We start from the raw sequence: 22,374 nt of genomic DNA, 5'->3' as shown, positions 1-22,374 counted from the left end.
GGGCCGGGATAGGGGTTTGGAGGGGAGGTGAAGAGAAAGCGGGGCATTCCACCAGTCAGGCAAATATTCACAAGTCCAAGCCACTGAAGCGTGTCTGACCGGCCTTTTGTGTTCCACAAGGCAGGCCACAGTTCCAAAGCAGCAATTAAAAGCAGGACCTTTTCACCCATAATCCCTCTGACCTGGACGCCCAAACCCAAACCTGCACATGTTCCTGTCTCTGCTTTCGCCTTTGGTGTTGCTCATTTTCGCCCTGTCCCAGTCCTTCAAAACAATCAGAAATTCACCAACACAAAGACACCATCTGTGTTTAAATAAAGCCTTTATCATGTGGAAAGAATTCTTCTTGTTGTGAAAGTTTTTCTGTGTTTATCCTTTTGCATAAGATGTTGATCTAATGACAGAGATCCTACTTCCATACAGAATTAGTTTGAGTGTCATGTCATTTTCATTTAGCACTTTGAACCTTCACTGAAGAAAACACTAATGTACTTACAAACCAATTTTTTTATTTACATTTACACGAGACAGCACAGAAATAACCGTCTGTATGGGGGACTACCTTACAGAGCCTGCATCTGTGGTGTGTCACAGAGGCCTGGCACAAAAGAAGGAATTACAACTAGGCATTGGTTGCTGTTGTTACCCAAAATAAATGTTAATTTCATATTAATGTCTTTCCCATGAAATGTCTGTCCTACACCCAATTAGAGAAGAGAAAAAGAGGGTGTATCTTTATTTGTGCTCAACTGTAATCCTTCCACACAGAAAGGGAGGCGATTAAAGAGGTTTAAAATACCACAATTCAGACGGTTCCCTCGGAAAAAGAAAAAAAAACATTCTTATTTTATAAGCACATTAAGCAAATCAATTTAACATAAATTATACGCCTTGGTGACAAAGGCACCGAGTTGAAAGTCATCTGCAAATTGTACGCATCAAAGTGAAACACTAAAATAAACTTTTGCCTTTGATAGAAAAAAATGCAGTTTTTTCTTTTTTTCTTCGTGCAAGCTCAAACGACTGCTAACGCTATCAAATAATCACTGCCTTTTGTTATTTAAAGGCTACATGTTTACAAGCTTAACTCTATGAAAGTTCTTAAGGTGTACCTCCAGTTGCACTGCATTCTGTCCTTAGGAACACATTAGCAAATGCATGGCACACACTCAGAAACTGGGGGACATTTTCATATAAACTCTTGAAGTGTCTTCTTAGATTTAGCAACCCCCCCTCACAGACTGGGTACTGTATTTGTGTTCATTTCATTAGGGCGACTGTTCAGCGTCGAGGGCCCCTGAGGGGGGAGACTGGCAGCGCCGCAGCATTCATCATCATTACATCAGCGACCACCGAGATCTGCTATCTTAGGCTTATCAACACCGCACAAACGCACCGCAGCACAGCGAGTTAGAGGGGAGGGGAGAGATGGGAGATGGAGACGATTGAGGCAGCGATTGAGCAAAAGTGGGATAAGAGGGGGAGAAAATGAATGGAGAAAGGGAGGAGCATGAGAATGTGTGTGTGTGTGTGTGTGTGTGTGTGTGTGTGTGTGTGTGTGTGTGTGTGTGTGTGTGTGTGTGCGCTCATGTATGCGTGCATGCATGTGTGTGCACACCTCACTGTGCCCCCTGCATGCCTGCGCATGTTTTCCTGCGAGTACAATGTGTGTTTTTGCACATTTCACAGCTATGCCAACAACATTAAGGGCTCCTGCACAGCTGGGATAACTAAAACACTGAGGGGCAAAGAGGGAGGAGGAGTCTAAGCCCTTCAGCAAGATTAGCTGAATCTAGCAATAAAACAGAATGCGCTGGCTCAGGCTGCATTTGTTTGCATTGGATAAGGTCAGTGAGGGGATGAGGCCCCTTAAGGAGACAGTGGAAATGCTCGCTGGTGGTTAGAGGACCTGTCACGGGTTCGAAATCCCTACTGAGGAGGTGTTCTTAAACTCAATGGCTCTCTGAGGAAACCACATACTTAGGTTTCCATGCTGTGTTCAACACTGCACTTATGGCTTGTCCTCGGCCCTGGAAGGCGAAGGGTCGGGTGGTGGGGGGGATTTGGTGGTTGTGGCTCTCATTCACCAGTGAAACTTAACATTGTGCCCAGATGGCACTAAGTCTGGCCTACAGCTGATGGGGACCAGCCCCTCAAGTAAGGGCCATTTAGCAGGAATTAGTCACACCCCGCCACACACAGACACACACATATCAAATCCCAGATATGCACATGCAAACTGGTTTAGTGCTAGGCCTTCTCACCCTTTTGTATACACTGACATGGTCGAGCTATTCAGATTGTTGCTCATTTACATGTTTCTATACCAACCTATTGTGATGTGTGAGTCCCACTTTTTACTGTTACACTGTAAAACTTTCAGCTGATACATTTATTGCGATGATTTATTGGTTTATGTTTTGGATCAGTAAATCATCTCGTGAATACTGCATGGAAAATTTAATGCATATTTTATGCTTTTTCTGCATTAAAGTTTTACAAAAGACCTACCTGTCTTTCATTTATCTTCACACCAGGGGCACAGCATTATAACAGCATTCCTTCCTCAAACAATATGGGCTGCTATCACAAAGTGCACCGCTCAATATTTGAAAAGAGAATGCCTGTGCAAATGAGGACTGTTTATATTTTTTGTCAAGGACAAACAGTGTGACAACACAGCCCATCAGTAGCTTTCAGCGGAGCTAATAAGATTATCCTCGCGTGCGTCTTGGTCCCTCAGACCTCTCCACTTGAGATGCTTTGGAGGGCTGGTGAGGGACGTTGTGTGTTGCACCGCAGAATGAGCTGAGTGCATCTTACATTCCTGGGTAACAAACCCACACGATGTAATCGTAATGCTTACACGATGCTTCTTTTGCGCTCGCTACCCAGTAGATAAGGAGCAAATAAAGCATGCGCCACAATGGAAATCTTGCGCCTTTTCCCCACAGCCCCCTGCTTATTAAATTGTTTATTTATTTTGACTTTGCATTTGTTCGTGAGCCACTTGTGTCAGGGCAAATGGGGCTGTGAAGACTGAGACAATGGATAATGCAGGCAGCTTTGTTGCAGTGGTGGCCCAGTTATGCAGTATTGGTTTCCCCTGCTCTCCACTTTATTCATTTTCTTCCCATGCTAAAACGTAGCGCCTTTGTTTGATCAGACACTTTTCCTGATTCTTGAAAAGAAGGGAAATATGCTTGTTCAGCTAAAGCAAACAATGCAACCTATCACTTCAGCCAAATACCATGAAGGTCCCTTGGAAGAAAAGAAAAACATTTTTATATATGCAAAAGTTTTTTGCCGTGAACTTTCGATTACAAGTACTTTTCCATACTTTATAGCACACTTTGCTTGTATCTACCAGTTGAAATTCAGTTTATTATAAAATCACTGTCTGTAGCAGCAGCCACCACATACTCTATAGCTAAGGTTTCCACTCGAGTGGCCCTGTACATGGCGCACACTGTAAAGCAAAAGAGAGTGAGGTCTGTTTCCTGTCAGTGGGCCTCTCATCTCCAGTGAAAACAGTCTCCTTCATACAAGGCTTTAGAAAGCACTCTGCACGATGCCACAACCAGAGCGCGACAACAACATCCTTCACTGTGCTTTCACAGCGAAAGAGAACATGTTACGCCATGTGCTGCGTTGTTTCAGAGCACAGTTCCTATGTAATGCATGTGTGGGGGGGGGGGGGGGGGGAACATGGCACAGGGAGAAAGAGGGACTGTTTCGACTGTGTCTGAGAGTGTGTGAGCCCTGCTGTATGACAGTGTGCATATAGGAGTTAGATGCACCAGGTGCTCTATACACCTCTCAGTATGCAAGTGCGATCACTGTGTGCAGAACATAAATAAGAGAGGGGACCCCAGGGAGGGGATGAGTTGAGGAAGAGAAATTCCTGTACTGATGAAAACCTCACACACATCTCTCTCTCGCTCTCTGCCTCCTCCTCACACGTGCACTCAGAGAAGGATCAAGCAGATAGATGGTCCTGTGTGAGTGTAGTGGCAGCAGGTATGGCTTTCACACAAGGTCTTCAGACTTAGCCCTGGGGACTATAGAATACACTCCTCTTATTCTCTGTGCCTGAGACAGAAGTGTATCACAAAGAGTAGCACAATTTGAGGCAACCGAACAACTGAGAGCAATACGGAGGCTGTATAGCTACAGGTTCCAAAGTCATTGTGAGGCTGCCCTGGCCACTTAGACTTCCCCTTCTTTTCTTCTGTTCAGTTTTCCTCCTTACTTATTTCATGCATACTCCCTCTTCTACTTTCCTTCTTTCCCTCCTCTTTTCCATCTCTCTTTCCTTTTCTTCATTCCTTTGTGTCATTGGGATAAGTGTTGGAGCCGAGTGAGTCAGTGCTGGTATGTGATTAATGACGGGCCCTGGCGTCTCCGGAGCCGAACGTTAACAACAGCCAGGGGGCAGCGCTATAATGCACAATAATAAAGCCAGCAGACAATCAGCCAGGCAAAGCAAGGCCTATTAGCTAGCCCCATCAGGACGGCTAAGTGAGAAATTAGCCCTTCCCAAGCACCGCCACAATTCATCAAGTACTGGCCCTGATTCCCCCCTCAAGAAGTCATAATGTTTACTTAAAGACTGGCCTCAATGCCCCAGTGGCGAGCTTTATTGGCTCTTATTAATTCCCGTTCTGGCCCTCGCGGCCATGCCATTTAAACCGAATTAAAGGGGTGAAAATTGGATGAGATGAAGTTGTCTTGGTGTTTGGCTCCCACATGATAAAGCCAAGCCTAAACAGAGGGAGACTTGAAAAAAATAAGAGGGGAGGGCAAACAAATCAGGATGTAAAGGAATGCTGAATGAAGCTGTCCTGAAATGTGCCGCAGTCAGTCAGAAGGAATGCAGGGAGAGCGGGGGAAAAGGAAGAGAAAAGGAAGAAATGGCATTGCTTTAATGCTTCCTGTGTGGATGGGAATGGATCCAAAAGGGTATCACTGGGTCACACATTCCACAGATGCAAAAACGGGTGATTCTGTTTTATCTTCGTATTCTCCTTATCTTTCATCAGACGGATCGACAAATACCTTAAAATAAGGTCTCTCCATCAACACTCCAGCCTGTGATGGTGATGGACAGCAGTAAAAGGGGGAGGGAGTGCATGCAACACAAAGTACATGCTTTTAATGAGGTGGCTGTGCTGTTCTTAAACTAACAGCCCTGCTGAAAATTGATTACTTGAATCAATTAGTAATTTATCAAGAAATAATGCCGAACATTTGCTGGTTCCAGCTCCTAAAAAGTGAAAAAAATCTATCTAATTAGCCAAAACGAGACATTTGAAGACATCTAATGACTTCTCATGGGCACTTTTCACTCTTTTCTGACATCTTATACAATCAATGATTTATTGATCAATGTCAAAAATAATTAACAGATTAACTGATCATGTAAATAGTCAGTTGTTGCAGCCCACTATTTTCATTAAGTATTCTTGCAGTTGCTGTTTAAAAAGTTTTCCTCTCTCTTTGATGCATAAGTGGTGTTTTGATATGAAACCACAACACCGTGAATGGGTTCACTGGCCCTTGTGCAGGTCGCTAGTGGAGCATACAAGTTGTGAGTCTCAACCATGTTAACTGTGGGTCTGTGTTACAGGATTGGCAGCAGGTGAGAGTGTGTTCTATAGAGTAATATGGAGTATACAGCAGCAGAGGTGTGAGATCAAAGACAGCTGAAGCTCAGAGGGAGTCCCGGAGACTTCTAGCTCCCTGACGGCTCTCCCAGCGGCAGCGGCGGGAGACAACTCTCTCCCTTCACTTTCATATCAGCCACAGAGCCCCCCCATCCCTCTGCGCCAGCTCCCCACACACATACACAGGCAGTCTCAGAGGATTTCGCAGTGCTGCCAAACCTGTACACCACCTACAGCAACACACACACACACACACACACACATGCTGTTGCTCATCAAAAACCAACGCATCAAAAACACACTCAATATTTCGGATTTCGAAAGACTGACTTTGGAAGAAACTCTCAGCCCGGCGAAGAAGACTCACGCAACTCAAATACCAAGACGATATCACACTACACGACACTGGAATGAGATGCTATAAACCTCACAGCACTGCCAAGTGTACAACAAAAAACTTCCCATAAACTCCAAAGTGCACAGACACAAAATGGCCCCCTGAAAATCCCCGGCATAACGAGCAAGGAACAAGACTGTCATTAGACAGGCAGCCCCCTCAGGCCTGCCGACTTGATCGTGAGGAAGCCAAACATCTGGGAGTATTTACTCGTTTCAGCTGTTTGCAGCCCCGCCTCAAATAAATCTGGGAGCTGTAACGCCATTGCTTAGGACAGCTCCTAAACAAACACGCTCAACGCCTGCCGCCTCACTCACTCACTCTTCTCTGCATGCTGGAGCATCCCAACTGGAGCAGGGCCGGCTATTGCAGGCAAATAAATTTGTGAGGAGGAGGAGGAGGCCTTAATTGGAGCGTTTGACGGGTGCCCGGGGTTAATTGGGAAGCATGGAGAGCAGCTGGCTCCACGGTGGAAGTTGAGACAGGGATAATAAGTTCACCCTTTGCAGGAGAGACAGTTGGTGATGAATCAGATCAGAGGAACAGTGTACAGTGTAATCATCCTCACATCTCCCCTCCTCCACCCTGCTCTCCTGACAAGCAGAGACAACCTGGCTCCCAGCTACGCAATCTGGCACCTATCACACAGGATTGGCAGTTACTGGGAAGAGATCACCCAGCAATGGTTCGCACACACACTCTAACCCAGAGTTCATTCAGCTAATCACTCACACACACAATAATTTTTACCTCTAGGACACGGAACCTAGTTTATCAGTTCGCCGGTCGATGTATGTAAATCTCTCCAACAATGTGTGTACTAATGGCTTATTACCCTGCGTTAGCTGGTTTGCATTGATCTCTATGCCAGAGGGAGATGGGGAAACTAGAGCAGTTCACTGCTCATATGTACCGAGCAGGACTATAATCACATCCCAGCTTGTTTCAATAAAAGCAACATTAACATAAACCATCTCAAACACACTAAAAACTTCACCCCCGCTCAGTCCGTGCAAGAAAAAAAAAGGGGGGGGGGGGGGGGGGGGGGGGGGGGCTGTATTACAGGGTAATTAGGGCCATATGGGATGGGTCGGCATAACTTTGTGTGTCTCTCTGAAGTGTATAGATTGTGTTTGTCTCTGCAGATTATGACTTTCTAAATGAGAAAACTACTTTTCAGAGGAGCAAGCCAGTAAATATAAAGAGAAAGAAAGTGATTCTCTCTGGAAACTAGTAGCTGTAAAGGGTTTAGATATAACACCAAACTCAGTTCCTTGTGCTGGGAGGGTGGCTGAGGGAGCATTTGGGGGCTGAAGGAAGCCCCAGGTAGAGTCATAGGCAGTAATGGGAGGAGACAGGGACTTAGAGCGCCACACAAAAGCCGGGCTTTATAAATAATTCCAAAAGCTAACAGGATCCCGTGTATGTGTGAATCTGGGAAATACATTCACACGTGAATGCACACTCAGCCGCAGACACACACACACACAACCCCTGCCACCAGGGGGAATAGGTTATTCACACTGCTCCACTGGGGCTGTTTTGAGTCTGACCTGCCTGGATTGGTAAATTTTGGTGAATATCTCTCTTGCATAGATGATACAAAAAGAAAACAAGTCCTAAAAAAACCCCCAAAAAGTCAATTTCAGCAAGACACACACACGAACACATTTATACACTCACTCACTCATAATGCAGGGCAGCAAAGCACACCGGAGACCTGTCTTGTAAATCTCTTTGTGAAAGCAGCTTTGGGGGGTAGACAGGGGCTTACATACTGAGCCTTGAGGTAGAGCTACACACTCCACTCCCTCTAACCCCCCCATGGTCTTTCTCCCTCTCCCACACACATACTCTGCACTCTCGTCTTCCCTCTTCCTCACTTTCCTACTACCCCACATTTCCTCCTCCCTTGTTGCACCTCTCTCACCTTTTTTCCGTCACTCCCCCCTCTCCCTTCTTTCCACCCTCTACCCTCTCTCCTCCCCTCTGTCCAAGCCCGGGCTCCAGAGCACTGGTCCTTAGCCCTGCAGGCTCCCGTGGTGTTGCGGTGACTAATGTCCTGCCTTTGCTCAGACAATGAGTTTGAGACTGAGCCGGGAAAGTGTTGAGGAGGGAAAAAGACTCCAGCACCTTTGACAAATGGGACCCTTCGCACTCCCGTGCCCACTGAGGGAGGCTTTACAATGTCGTGCTCCATGCTCCATGTCCTCCGAGGGAAGGCTGCAACCCGCAAAGCCGCATCTGGGGGAATATAATGAATTCTTTCGGAAGTCTAACCTGGCTTTCTTCATGAATAAGATATATTTCCAAAGCATGTCGACCCCTCTTAATAAAAACACCAGTCTGGCAGGAATAGCCAAAGCCGTTTTAAGGGCCCCATGTACACGTTAATATTTCTGTTTCTCTATAAATTTTCTCGGGCCCACTTCTTTCCAGGCCTGTCACCACAAGGCCAACCCTACATATTCTCTGGAAGGTGGAAGAGCCATGATGACAAACTGTCATTAAATCGGCTAGAGTCCCTCTCTTTCAAGGAACTCAAACTCTTGGACGCTCCCTCCTCTTCCCCACGCACCCACGCACCCTACCCCCCATGCATCCCTGAAAGGAACTGGGCTTTGTCTAAGGAGCAAAGGAGAGAGAAACCCACCCCTCCCTTCAACCCTACCTCCCCTCCCCGAACCCTGTTCCTCACTCCCTGCGGAGTATTGTTAAAACACAGCCCCCTCTCTTTCTGTGGCCCGGGCTCTTAAAACAGCATGCTTTGCATGAGAAAAAACGATTAGTCTTCAAATGCTGCGCTGTCAAAGGAGGGCTCTTTCAGGTTGGGGCAGAAATTTGCTCAGATAGTAGAGTTCCCCTTTTGTTTTTCTAAGATGAAGCATTATTAGAGCCAGGGTCTGTTAGCATTCATTGGTGAGAAGAACACACTAGAGGGTTTATACGGGATGCCCGACCCCCTCCTTTTCCAACTTGCCCCAAGTCTGCAGCAGAAGGAAATGAAGGAGCAAAAAGGGGGAAGAGGTACTCATCTAAACATGTTTGGAGAGGAGAGAGAATGTCTGGGCCTGTGCCTCTTTCAGGTATTAACCTTGGGATTTACATTTGACATTCAAACAATAGACCCCTCCTTGACCTCCACTCCAGGATGCAGGAAGACTCAAGCATAACTCCCACTGAAAGACAACTACAAGCAGCAAGGGATTGCAAACACACGGGATTCACATTGTGAGCATGACAATGCATAACTTAATTATTGGTGAAAGGACAGGAATTTTGTTTAGAAAATGCACAGTTAACATATTTTTCTCTCTTAGTTCAAATAATTCTGGAGTGGGAAAAGTGTGTGCGTACTGGGTAGTGGTGTCTTGGAGTAGAAAGAGCATGACTCATGGCTTCACACATCAAGAAGCAGGGGTAAGTGACAGATCATTGTTCACAGCAAGCAGCCAGTTCATCTGTCTCCCAATCACCACCCCGGCCGAGAAAGCACAGACCCCCTCACGGATGCCACAACCGGCTCCCATCAAAGCTGACACAATGCCACATCTGCAATAACAGCCCCAGCCCCGGGACTCAGGGTCTTTAGGCGCTGAACTTTACACACAGCCCACAAGCAAATGGGCCCCAAACCAAAGCACTTCACCTCTTGCTGCTATACTTCACACGCAGACTTAAAGACATTTTTACAACGGCTACAGCAAACAGAGGAGGGGAAAAGCGGCACCCACATGCAGGCGTGACCTGTCCTGTTTCTCCTCAAGTATGTGAGAAAAGAAAACGCAGCCGCTAGCTGGCACACTCTGCACATAAACCTGCATATTTGTAATAGAATTTACCATGACCAACAACAGGGCTTATGTTAAGCTGTCAAACACAACTTAATCGATCATAAATGCAAATCACTTGATTCAAATTTACTTGACTGTTCTTTTTTGTTGTTGCCGTATTTGGTGCCTCACTCTGGGAGAGCAGTTGACCAGACTAATTGTCAGGTCCAGTAGGAGTTTCCAACAGGCCAAAGCCATGGAAAACAAACCAGCCCTCTCTCAGCCCCTGCTAAGGCAACATGAGCTCCCACTTTTTTTCCTCCCATTTCTTATTTCTTCAGACAAATGAAAAAAAGTTGCTTCCACTTGAGAGGGAAAAAGAAAAAGAGACAAAATAAAACATGTGCACATGCGTGCATTTTGAGTGTGGTGAGGTGTTTCACTGTTGCGCCAGTATGCTGTTTGTGAAAGGTCCAAGTGTATTAAGATTCCTGATTGTGTGTAATATACATATCGGAAATTACAGTACAATATCTTGTCTCACACCCTCTTCATCGCCACTTTCCCCCCACCGTACGAACGCCTTATCCAAAGACATCACCCAGCTTGAAAGGTGCCTTTAGCAGGCTCCTTGAAGCGGGGAGCAGGGGTCCCGCTCTGGGACAATGATGGTTGAGGTGGAGGGGAGCCGGGGGAGCAGGAACACATAGCATATTAAATCTGCTGGCAGAGCTGGATTGTCCGCACGGAGAGCCAGAGAGCCAGATCTGAGGCATGCCCTGAAGGGATGGCTGGGCCTGGGGATTAGGAGGCCAAGGAGAAGCCCTTGCACACCCGAAGACCCCTTCTTGTCTCTGCTCGCACGCAAATGCATCCAGACGTTTTGACGCTACTCAGGTTTGCCATCTCAGCCCAACTTTTCATAGCACTCCTCCGTGCCTCACAAACCACACCAGCACACACACACATTTCCGCCCGCTCTCATGCACTGCCTTTTTTTCCTCAATCACTACCTCTGTCTGACTTGTCCTCTTTCTTTCCCCACTGTGTCTGTTTCATTTGATGTCAACATATCAAAGTACCAAATCATCAAAGTGAGAGATTTCTTTTGGGGGCCTTCTACTCAACTACACTAGGTATATGCACAGGAAGCAACAGCTAATCAAATTATACAGGGAATTACTCCAAACTTTCACTGGTCGGGTGGTTAGTGTGTATTTTAAAACTTAGAATAATTGTTATTTTTTTCTACTTCAGTGGGATTCATGCAAACCCCAAAGACACAAAATCATTTAGAAAAAGACACAAAAGTAGGGAAAACACACAACCTGCAGAAAAACCTGCAAAATAAGCGAGTTAACACTAAAAATAAACTACAGTCCTCATTATCTTAAGGAAAATCAACTTCCTCACATTACCCTCGTCTTAACGAAACATTTGCCACCTCTTTGAGGGCTTTAGGGCGCAGCATTAGCACAACAACACAGCTCATTAGGGCCTCTTGCATTCAGACCTGATTACAGGTATTATTTCTGCGGGGTGTAAAAGGCCTGAGGACAGAATCTGCCTTTAGTTGTGAATGCAAGGCCCTTAAGAGGAGAGGGCCATACCTCAAAAGCTAATAGTATGTCATCTCCCTGCATTAACATGACAGCCCCTATTCTGCCAGGTCACGGGTGAACTGGGCCAGTGTCACTATGCATAATTTTACTTAAAGGAGTGCTTAAAGTTGAGATAAAACAGTATGCTGCTGCTATCTGACGGACTGACTCCTGCAGAGGGAAACGTTATCCGCCTGTTCCTCACGCATGGAGCTGAAGAAGCAGAGAGCGGCAATGATACATCTTTGCTGGCTACAGTAAGCGAATGGCTCTGAGTTGTGCATCTCATTCCAGCAGATTAGCATCTTAAACACTGCTGCATTCATCACTGCTGCTGCATCATAATGAGGCAATGTCCTTTTTTTGGGGGTAAAGCTGCACCTGTTTGACATCAGTATCCCCCTTGGTAGTTTCCCTTAGATAAAATGTAATAGTACCAAAAACAAAGTTGACTGTTCTCACATAATAATAATAATAATAATAATAATAATAATAATAATTTGACATATTTATAATTTGGAGAGTGATTTTTTCTTTGTGATGTTTTATTATATAAAACATAATTAAACATTTTACTGACATCCACATTTTGTCAGAAAAAAATGAAATTAAAAGTTGTGTTCTATAGTTGTTCTATAGAATATTAAGTCCAAAAGTGTCACAGATTTTTCTATCTCTGAAATTTTATTTTATCACACTTAATTTAAGGCTCGTGAAAAATATCTCACATCTTATGTTTTGATTACACTACAAATAAAATCAGAAGTCATCATAATTTTCTCATATAATAATTATACACAGGCAATTTTATGGCATTTTTAAGTACCAGTCATATTTTTAAAATGATGAACAAGTCAGAGCCACAAAAACTAAACATATAGGGGACACATGTACAGCCCTATTTGTTTAATCTCAATAAAGAAAATTATAATTCTCATGATGTCATTTTAAAATATAAAATATCAGGCCTAAAATCTGAGTGGTTTAAGGCCAGATCCGTCTATTCCTTATTTTTCTTGTTAACTGAGCTGAATCATTCACATGACAGTTATTCATTTCCTACTTGTGGGTCCTTTGACATGTTATTTTGTTGTTATAAATAAAATAAGAGACATATTAAATGACAGTTTATGTGAAAGCCGCCTTTTTAATTTTATTAGACAAATGTAACCATGACCTGCAAAAACTATGCTCAAAGCCAAATCACACAGCCAAGATGAATGATGGAACAGCCTCATAAAAATAGCTAAATGGAGATTTTTATCTGTGTGAACGTGCGCTGTTAAACATCTTATTTGGTGTGTTCCCTCACTGCTCCATCTCAAGGCAGCCAGACCCCCGTTAATAATTTGCCAAGTGTCAAAAAAAGGAGGATTTGAGCTGCCCCGCATGGCTGAGCACCTCGGACCCTTGTCGTCTGTATGAAACCCGAGAGCAGACAAGCAGATAAAATGTGGAACAGCTGGCGAGGACAGGAGGGAAAGTTTCAAACAAATATCCGCACATGTGGAGGCTTGGGGGCTCTCAAACATGTTCATGTCCAAGACCCCTAAAACGAACACACAGACTACAGTTAGAGATATTTTTTCCACCCTGCACAAGCCCATTTGAGAGTTTGTTTTTTTAGTGTTGATTTTGTTTTTAAATGAAGACTGTCTATGAAAGGGACAAACGTGTGATTGTATTAGTCCTTCTTATCCATATTTAATTGTGATAAATCCAGTGAATAATAAACTAAATTACGGTGACTTCACATCATTTCTAATTTTGCATGGGGCCCCATAAATCTCCCCGTATGGACCCCTGCAGGGCCACACCCCACTGTAATGGGCTTATATTTCTCTGAGCACATGCACATGCCTTCAAACACCCTATGATGTATCCTGTATAACATTTTTCTCTTTTCTTTCAGGTGAAATAGATAATCATTTCAAAACATCCCAATGCAAATCAATTTGTCAGATTGAAACGGACAGATTCCTGCTTCTAAATGCTTTGACTCTGTCAGGTACAGACACTTGTTTCAGCAGAAAATCAAATGAAAGTGCAATGGATACACACTATTATTAACTATCTTCACATCAGTGGCACACTGCATTTTCCACTTGTTTAAAAATATCTGTTCAAGGCAAAATCTAAAACCAAATGTAAGAATTAATATGGACCTGTTTTGTAGTGAAAATATTTCTTGTGTGTTTAAAAAAAGTTCTGAAATTGACTTTTAAGTTTTGACAATATTATAAAACAGTGATGTAGAAATGTTGTAAGAAATGAGTTGTGTAAAATATGGTTATAAAATGAAAATATGTCTAAATGTTAAAAAGGTCAAGGTCAGGGTCAGTCACAATCTTGGATGGATTTTAAAAAAAAAATTGTGTCTGAGCATGTCCATGTAACTGTTTCTGCAGAACTCTAACGGGATGAACCGAATCAATAACAGACACTGAAATACGATCACACATGCACATACATAATATGCATGCCCCCACCACCCCCACCCCCACGCGCCTTTCTTCAGGCAAAAGTCCAATAAAGTTTCATGTCTGCAGAAGTTCATAAAGTTCCAGTTCAAACTCCCAACAGAATTACACGTGTTTCTTCTTCTGTCTTACACCTAGTCAAAAATCCAAAACGTTTTTCATTTCTACCAAACTTTATGCAACTTCAAACTAGTTTTAAAATGCACTTCTGCCTGTCTGATACTTGTTAAGTGTGCCATCCGGGGTTTCTAACAACCAACACTTATTTCACAGAGAATAAATCACACCCAGGCCAAGTGTAAGGCGGTCTGTGGCGCGTTTTCGGCTGTTTTGGGATCCGAGATCGAAAGCTTTCATCTTGTTTAAAAAGGAGCTGTTTCGTACCAGTTTTCCTTCTGTTGATCCACTTGTCTACATCTAAACTTGTATGAAATTCCATCGTTCTGAAACGTGAAACATCCGCTGCTTCACAAAGTCTGACTGCCTCTCTTTAACTAAACTTTAAAAGTAGACAAATTAGCGCAAGGATGTTCAAAGCTTATTTCGCCGGTGTGTGGATTTACTTACTTCTTTTTGGGTGACTTCCCCTCTAAATCTTGACTTTTATCTTCACAGACAAAAAATATATATTTGGCTTCTCTCTTCGTCTTCTTCTCTTCCTAAGTTGCAGATGTGCCTCTGGAGTTGCCTGAGACTTTTTTTTACGCTGCAACTTCAACTCCAAAACGGCGCAGCCAGAGTTTTTCCTCTTGCCTGTCTTTCTCCTCCTTCTCACAGTTTGCTGTGTTAAACCACCGCCGGACTAACACCATCAGCCTGCCGATAAAATCTGCCGATAGCAGACCGCAGATGTGCATAAAAACAACATAAGCGTCAGAGAAGCGCATGGAGAGTTGTTATTACATTTAGTGCGCTTTTTCGAGGAGAAGAGAGAGGGCGAAGTGTGGGACTCCAGCTGCTCCTTCCCTCGCTTGACTCCTCCCTTCGGATTGCTCCCTCCTTTACTCACTGCCTCCCTCCTTTTTTATTTCATGTACCCCCTTTCTTTCTTCTTTTCTTTCTTTCTTACATACTTTGAAGCCAACATTTTTTTAAACTTTAATCCTAGTTAGTCCTAATATTACAATTTACAGAGCATAAAACAATATATTAAAAGGAGTTAGGAAAAAAAGTTAGGAAAAAAAAACATGTTTTCAATGACAATGATTGTCTTCATGTTTGTCCATGTCACTCAGTTATGGGTGTTTGAATGAACCTTTGTAGGCAATATGGACCACATCAAGCACTAGTGGGAATAAAAGACCTTATGTTTCTACCTGCTAAACCTGCACCAGTGCAGTGTAACATCAGTTAAAGCTGTCAGTCACTTTTCATAAAAGTTTAAAGAACAGCAAGTAATATGTTGCTTTGTATACATTTCCATGAATAATTAAATATATGGGACATAGGCAACAGTACATTCAGCATGATGTCAACCTGCATAACTCAGTTAAAATGATGTATCAACACAAGGTTGTATAATGAAAAGAAATCATCATACATCACATGCAATTATTTATTTTTTAATAATTAAATTAAACAGTGAGGTAAACGTGGCATTTTTACTGCTTACATCCAGGTATTTCACACAGGCCTTTATCTCAATTATCCAACTTAAAAACCCTAATTTACATTATGGAGCAATCTAATTCACAGATTGGAAACTGTCGATTTATGAGAGCTAAAATAGTCTCCTGGTGCTCAGCCTTCAGAGTGATACCTAATGCTGCGGTAAAGCAGAGGGAAGCCTTCCTGTAGGGTTAGGTTATAATCAATATACATAATCAATATACAGGGAAATTGTGTGGTAAGAGGGAGTCTTTAGGGTGCTGTTTCAATCAATGAAGAGGTGGGAGTTTGGAGAGGAAAATCACTAGTTTATCGTTTAACTAGGATTTGAATGTGTGTGTGTGGCCGAGAGGTCAAGTCCATCAAGACACAGTTGGTTAGTATTAATCCTGATCGTAACAAACATCCAATCAGCTACTGTGGCAAAATAAAGAAGTCTCTAATTTAAAGGAATGTTTTGTTATAAAATCATCCTGATCTGTATTATGCCAGGAAAGTCTGCATTGACTAATTACTGCTTTAATTAATCAGAGCCTATGATCTTCTGTCACAACTGTCAACGTCTGTGTCATCAATACACCTCAAAATGTTTGATTCTGATTTTCTCAGAATATGAAGGTTAAAAATATAGATTTTGAATGTAAAAGTTAGGCAACTATGATGAGCCTTTAAGCAACTATTTTAAATATTCTAGTGCAAAACTCAAATAGTGTCTCTATTCATCAATAAATCTACAGATTGCAGGTTGTTTTCCCTTATAATCCATAAAATCTCAAAATAAAAGCATAAGTGTTTACATTTGGTGATTTTGAATTACAATACAGAAATAACAAATAAAGGTTATGAGTTAAAAAAAACAAAAACAAATACAGAAATGCTACCCATGATAGAATATGAGCTGTGACATAAATCAGTGTCAATACAATGAAAATGCTTGTGTCCGTGACGACAGGAAGTCGAGCCGAGAAAGGAGACAGTCAAAGGTGCTCTGTAAGACACGACTAATTCTCCTGTCAGTTTGTCAGGCGGTGCTCATCTGGCCTGGACTACACAGAGATAAAGTCCTTGTTATGAATCTCTCAAAGAGAATCCCAGGAACGTGGAGGTGGGGGTGAGGTGGGGGAGAACAAGAGGGTAAAGGAGGAGGGAGGGGGTGCACATGGGCATCAGTAGGGTTAGCGGCTCCCGAAAGTATTTCATCAAAGAGGGCCAGGATCCAGGGGATTGAGATTCTGCCTGGAGGCAAGTAACCAATGGTCTCCCAAGAACATATTCCAGAGTAGGGCTTGCAGAGCCAAAGCACACATCAAAAGCACCTCTGTAGCCAAAGCGATTCTGGAGGAGAAAAAAAGGGGTTCGGGTCCCTTCTTGGCCCCCTTTAAGCCCCAGATCTCACCCCAATTAAGAAGGAACTACTGTTTGTTCCAGACCCTGAGATATGCAGACAGGGAGGTGTAGCCTACTAGGTGGACGCTCAGGCATGCTCACAAAAGCACACACACTATAACCAATCACAAGCATGCACACACCCTCACTTATTGTCACATTTCCTCACAGCACAGTCAAAAATCTCAAATAAATCCCGTGCACTGCGTCTTGTGCTTATATTTCAAAACAAGTGACCACCTGACGGAGCGTGTTTCCAGTTTCAGCCATGATCTCACTGAAATAATATGTAGCGCTCAGTGTGTCCATGTATGTTACACCAGTAACAATAAATCAATACTTGGCAGAATGTTGTGTAGGCATTTGGATTTTTGCCTTTAATTCTTCGCCGCTGGACAGATGTCACTGTGAAATGGATACGACAGAATGAGCATATTATATCCACACAGATGTGGCCACTGGAAATGCACTGGCTCCATGAACACAGGAATGACACTCAGGCTCACAGCAGAAAGGCAGTATTTTAAGATAAAGGAATATTTGGCTTCAGATAGTATTGAGTTATTTACTTGATTAAAGTAGCAGCACCACAGTATGAAAACCCTGGATTGCTAAGTAACAATCTTGCATTCAATATTTAAGTATATAAGTATTAGCAGGAAAATGTACTTCAAGCATCAAAGTAATAGTACTCTTTATGTGGAATACCACTATGAGTGTTGTGTTTATCATGTATATTTATATACACTATTACTATTATGTAAAGCAGCATTTTGATGCTGTCAAGGTGGAGACCATTTTGACTTTTACATAAAATGTTTGGTAGTTTATTACAATTTGTGATCATACCTATGATTTATGTGTAAAATCCTGACCTGCAAAGCAACCTATAAACATAGCTGTCAAACATTTGCAGTAGAGTGTTAGAAGTGTTAGTATTAAAAGTGCATTTTCATGTGAAAGTGATAAAATGGGAATACTCAATTAATGTTGCTCAAAACTGTACTTGAGTAAATGTATTATATTTCCCACCACTGGAGGTTTAAACATAAACTACATTAAGCAGGGGCTGTTTACCAGGGACCAGAGATTTGGGGCCAAACAAACATATCACAGAGAGCTTGGGTGACCTTTAGTCCACTGTCAGGGCTGTATTAGAGCTATAGAGATTGAAAAGTCTCCTTCTAGCTCTTTCCCTTCTCTGTTCTCGTTAGTTTTTCCTCCCCTCAATCCTATTTCTCACATGTACTGTACCTGTACACACTTGTACATTCAGGACACAATACACAGCACTCCCCTCGTCCTCCCTCCTGCCGGAGGTATCGGGTGGCTTGAGTGGGCCATTAGTGTGAATGACTGATAAGACTCTCAGCCACAAATAATCAGAAAAGGATATTTGCAGTTATTTTGAATCCGTCAGAAATAATAAACGCCAAACTATATCCACTTGGGCTATTTAAGCAATTTCCCCGTGATAACAACCCGTGGGTATTTCATGTGGAATCCAAATGACGACATAATAAAACCACAACGCCTGCACCCCCTTATCAGGCTGGATTAAAAGGGAATAATGAAACAGAGAAGGGTTTGGAGCCTTGTGTGGTATGAATATGATTATCTAATGGACTCCAATGGAAAGGCATGTTAATTCCACATTAACGCGAGACCTTTCCCAGACTATCTCCTGCCCCTGGCTCCTCCTAAGACCCCTCCTTTCTCCCCCTCTCGACCAGTTTCCTTGCCTCTTTCTCCTCTTCCTTTAAGTTTAAATAATCATTCTGCTTTTTTGCACTAAAGTCATTATGTCCGCCGTCTATTTCTGTGTATGAACGTGAGCATGGGAGAGTGATAACCCCCCTCCCCCCTCGTCTTCCACCCTCTTTTCCGGTCTGATTGGAGTGTGTTGGCCTCTTAACTTTCAGACAAAAGCACTCTAGGCAATTATCAATATTCAGATTTTTTTTTTCTTGCACAGAGATCATTGTTACTTGAAGAATGTGGGTCACTCATACAAACTCAAATCAAAGTTTCTGAGCACCCAGTTGAAATCATATTACATGGTCTGATACTGGGCTTAACAAGGCCTTAATATTTGAATACTGGGCCAAGAAAGTATCACTGTGAAGAAGAAGTCACTTTACACATGTGCACCAAATGTTCCAGTGTTTATTTATTTGTTAGAGTAGTGTTCATTTTAAAACTTTGAGTCAGTTGCAGTTGCAGTTTTTAAGTTGTCAAGCTAAATTACCACTGATGATTTTTTCAGGGTGGCATTCTCCAGTTAGAAATGTACATGTTACAGTATATAACATGTAAACTTAAAACCGTTGCACTTTTGTTTCAAGGGCGAACAATGGCCCATCCAAAACCAAATAAAGATTTAAGTCATGTGCAGGCTTTGCTGTCAAGATTCTGTAAAGATGTTGTCAGGCACACATCACTTGTGTTTTGCAATAGGTGTTGACTGATTAAAAGTACCTCTTCTTTTGATCAACAAGAAGAAAAGTCCCTGACCAGTTCGGGCCAAAAGTGGGGGGTCATCATTAGGCCCATTAGGGCCGATAAGACTCCCTGAGCCGCATAGTCAAGTCCATTCTCATCTAGCGAGGCACGGAGAAGTATTGTGGATCAGCGCACACATCCTGAGAGCAGACTGAGCTCCCACAGGACACAGTTAAAAAAAAACATCAATATTTCATCAAAATACTCTCTCTTTCTGGTCCAGATCAAAGCCTCGACTCCCACAGTCCTACAGGTAGAGATGGCTCTTTTGTTTTTGCTCCTCAGGTAGAGCAGCAGTCAGACTCTGTTCGCTTTTGGAAACCTTGCAATGCTCAGCCCATCCATCTCACAGCTTACTGCCTCGCTTTAAAAGAGGAGGTAAAAGGAAGGGTAGAGACCGTGAGGGTGAAAACATGTTCCAGAGATGTCCAGGGATTGAACCTTTTGGCCTTGTAGCGCTGTATTATTTCCTGGGTTTTTTTCCAGGTTGGCCCATAGTGAAATTAATGGTGAAACTAAACGGAGGGCGTTGTATGTTGTCTTTGAAAGACTGAAATAGTGTTGTTTCATTCCTCACTGTCATCTGCATTATCATCATCAGGCTATTACTGTTTTAATATATTTGCTGCCTCCTATAGTTAGGCTCATTCGAAGATCCTGTCATGCCAGGATTCAGCAAGTAAAGGTTCAACCATGGGCTAGGTTTTTTCAGCACGGTTCATCGAGGGCCCGAATTTCACAGGCAAGGTAGAAATACAGGGTCATATGTTTTCAATTTGTTTACTATTTTATTAACTTAAGTCTTTTGCTTTCATTATACGTGTGGCTGCACAGCTATGCAGCAAGCTAAACACAATTCCAATAAAGGTTGAAGACAGTGGATTGCCTTTGAAGTTTTTACTGGAAGCAAAACAGGACAACAAATTGTATGATAGTGACAGTTAAAGATCAACATAAGTTTCCATGAGAAGTACAGAAGTAGGCTACAGCATAGTTTTATTCTAATAAATATTGTCAGTCCACAAGAGTAAAGGTAAGAACGAGTAAAGTACCCAACAGTTATCCCAACAGTAGGCCTAATTCAAAAGTTAAAAGTTAAGAATGTTTATTGGCTATTAGCAACACATTAGCTGCAGACAATAAGCATAGTGGCTAGCATGGTTAGCAAGCCACTTGTAGCAATTAGACTTGGGCTACAGTCATCTGGTGGCCAGAAACAAGACTCCAAATGAATGATCATGTTGATCTATAACTGCTGGATGTGTAAATAAGTAACTGTTTGCTAACAAGTTCGGTGTATCAATTTAAAATGTGAATGAAATTACTAGTGGATGATCTCATAGTTTTTGGTGTAATCACCAAGAAAAATAGAGATTAACATTTTTATTTTATTGTTACCATATTTTCCTGCAATTTCCTCGGAAGTAACAGGTATTTATAGGAAGATTTTCTCATACTTTTGTATTAAGTACCAAGTGTTAAAGCACTATTGTGATAAATAGCAAGTCCAATGTAATGCTAGTTTAACCTAAACATTCTTTAGGTCAGCTGAACATAAAACATTTCAAATTTGTCCACAAACAAAAAATGTAATTAAATATTAAGGATAAAGTTTGAATGACTGAAATTAATTTACTAGGATTTAAAGTGAGCAGCAGGTGAAAGAGAAATGAATCACTGCAAATCAACAATTGCTTATAAACTCAACACAATTAAATAAAATCTATCAAAACTTTGTCTCTGTAATTAGTACTAAATTACATATTTCTTTCCATCTTTCCACCAAGGAAATTATTAAGAAGTGAAAGCAAAATGAGTCCAATAATTGTTAATTCATCACACTACTAAGCAGCGACACATTTCTATTCTAACTGAATGGGAATTCTTCACCTTTAAGATTAAATATACAGCAGATGATGTCAAGATGGAATATGATCCCTCATGTCACTTAATTGTGTCATTACAAAGACAGCAATCATTTTCTTTTAATCCACCTTGATGTGCTTAGTATGTTTGTGCGCATGCCGTTGTGTTTGTCATTATATGTGTGTAAATGTGTTTCCTCCCCCTACATCAATCGTGGTTTTCTGTTGTCCCACACCAGGCCTCATCATCAGCGTCAATCTGTGGCTGTCACTCGGAGCTGGACAGTGACTAACGACACTCCCAGTCAGTCAAACACTTATCACCACACAGGTAACACACAGGCCTGGAAATGACTGACATGAAATGGAAACGTCTCTCATTCTGTGGGCCTGGGAGCTGAAGTGAAATATTAGCTATGGGAGAGATGGCGGATGATAAGAGGCTCCCTGTTTGAGCTGGAATTGTGGAGGTCCAAGTTCTATTACATTTCTTTTTACACTGAGGACTGGTATGAAGATCCTGTTTGTTGGAAAAAGCTTTCCTTTTCCATTTACTTTTTTATGCCTCATTCACCGTTTTCTTTACGTTACGCTTCCAATTTGCCAATAAAGTTCACTCTAACTCTCATCATGAGCTATTTGTGACTTGTTATAGTAGTAAATTGCGCTCAAGGCCAGTGGGTCGTTGTTTATACATGAGCCATCGTCCCAGAGGCTTACTGTGGTCCACAGCACCAGACCATAGGCCAGTTGAAACCAGACTACAGCCTGCTCAATGTCAATGGGTCACATATGCTTACTCTGTCCCTCCTATTACTCATAGACTTCACCATGTCCTCCCTCTATCCCTCTTTTTCTTTCTCTCCCACATCTCCTTCATGCACACACACACACACACAATTCCCCCTGTGCAGAAAGATGGATGGGATGTTCCCAAACCACAGGTGCTGCTCTACTTGTGAGTCTTTCGCATTCTTCACCACAAAGTCCAGACCAGCTCAGTTTTTTACTTTTTACAGTTTTCCCCAGTGGTGATTACTATGGTCCTTCAGTTGTAGGCTAATGAGGAACATGGAATATTACTAATGCAGAATAC

General features: G+C 42.5%; 1 protein-coding gene across 2 annotated transcripts in view; it reads right to left on the bottom strand.

Annotated features, from left to right (window-relative positions):
- Positions 1 to 14,833, bottom strand: part of gli3 (GLI family zinc finger 3) — a 92,276-nt gene extending 77,443 nt beyond the window's left edge. For both annotated transcript variants that reach the window (XM_046059183.1, XM_046059257.1), the window contains exon 1: positions 14,485 to 14,833. The gene's annotated coding sequence lies outside the window, so the exon portion shown is untranslated. The remainder of the gene's footprint in view (positions 1 to 14,484) is intronic.
- Between the last annotated feature and the right edge of the window lie 7,541 nt (positions 14,834 to 22,374).

This window comes from Micropterus dolomieu, linkage group LG01 (genome assembly GCF_021292245.1).
Source record: "Micropterus dolomieu isolate WLL.071019.BEF.003 ecotype Adirondacks linkage group LG01, ASM2129224v1, whole genome shotgun sequence".
Lineage (NCBI taxonomy): Eukaryota > Metazoa > Chordata > Actinopteri > Centrarchiformes > Centrarchidae > Micropterus > Micropterus dolomieu.
Note: the sequence above shows the minus strand (reverse complement) of the source record. Positions and strands in the feature narration are given on the sequence as shown.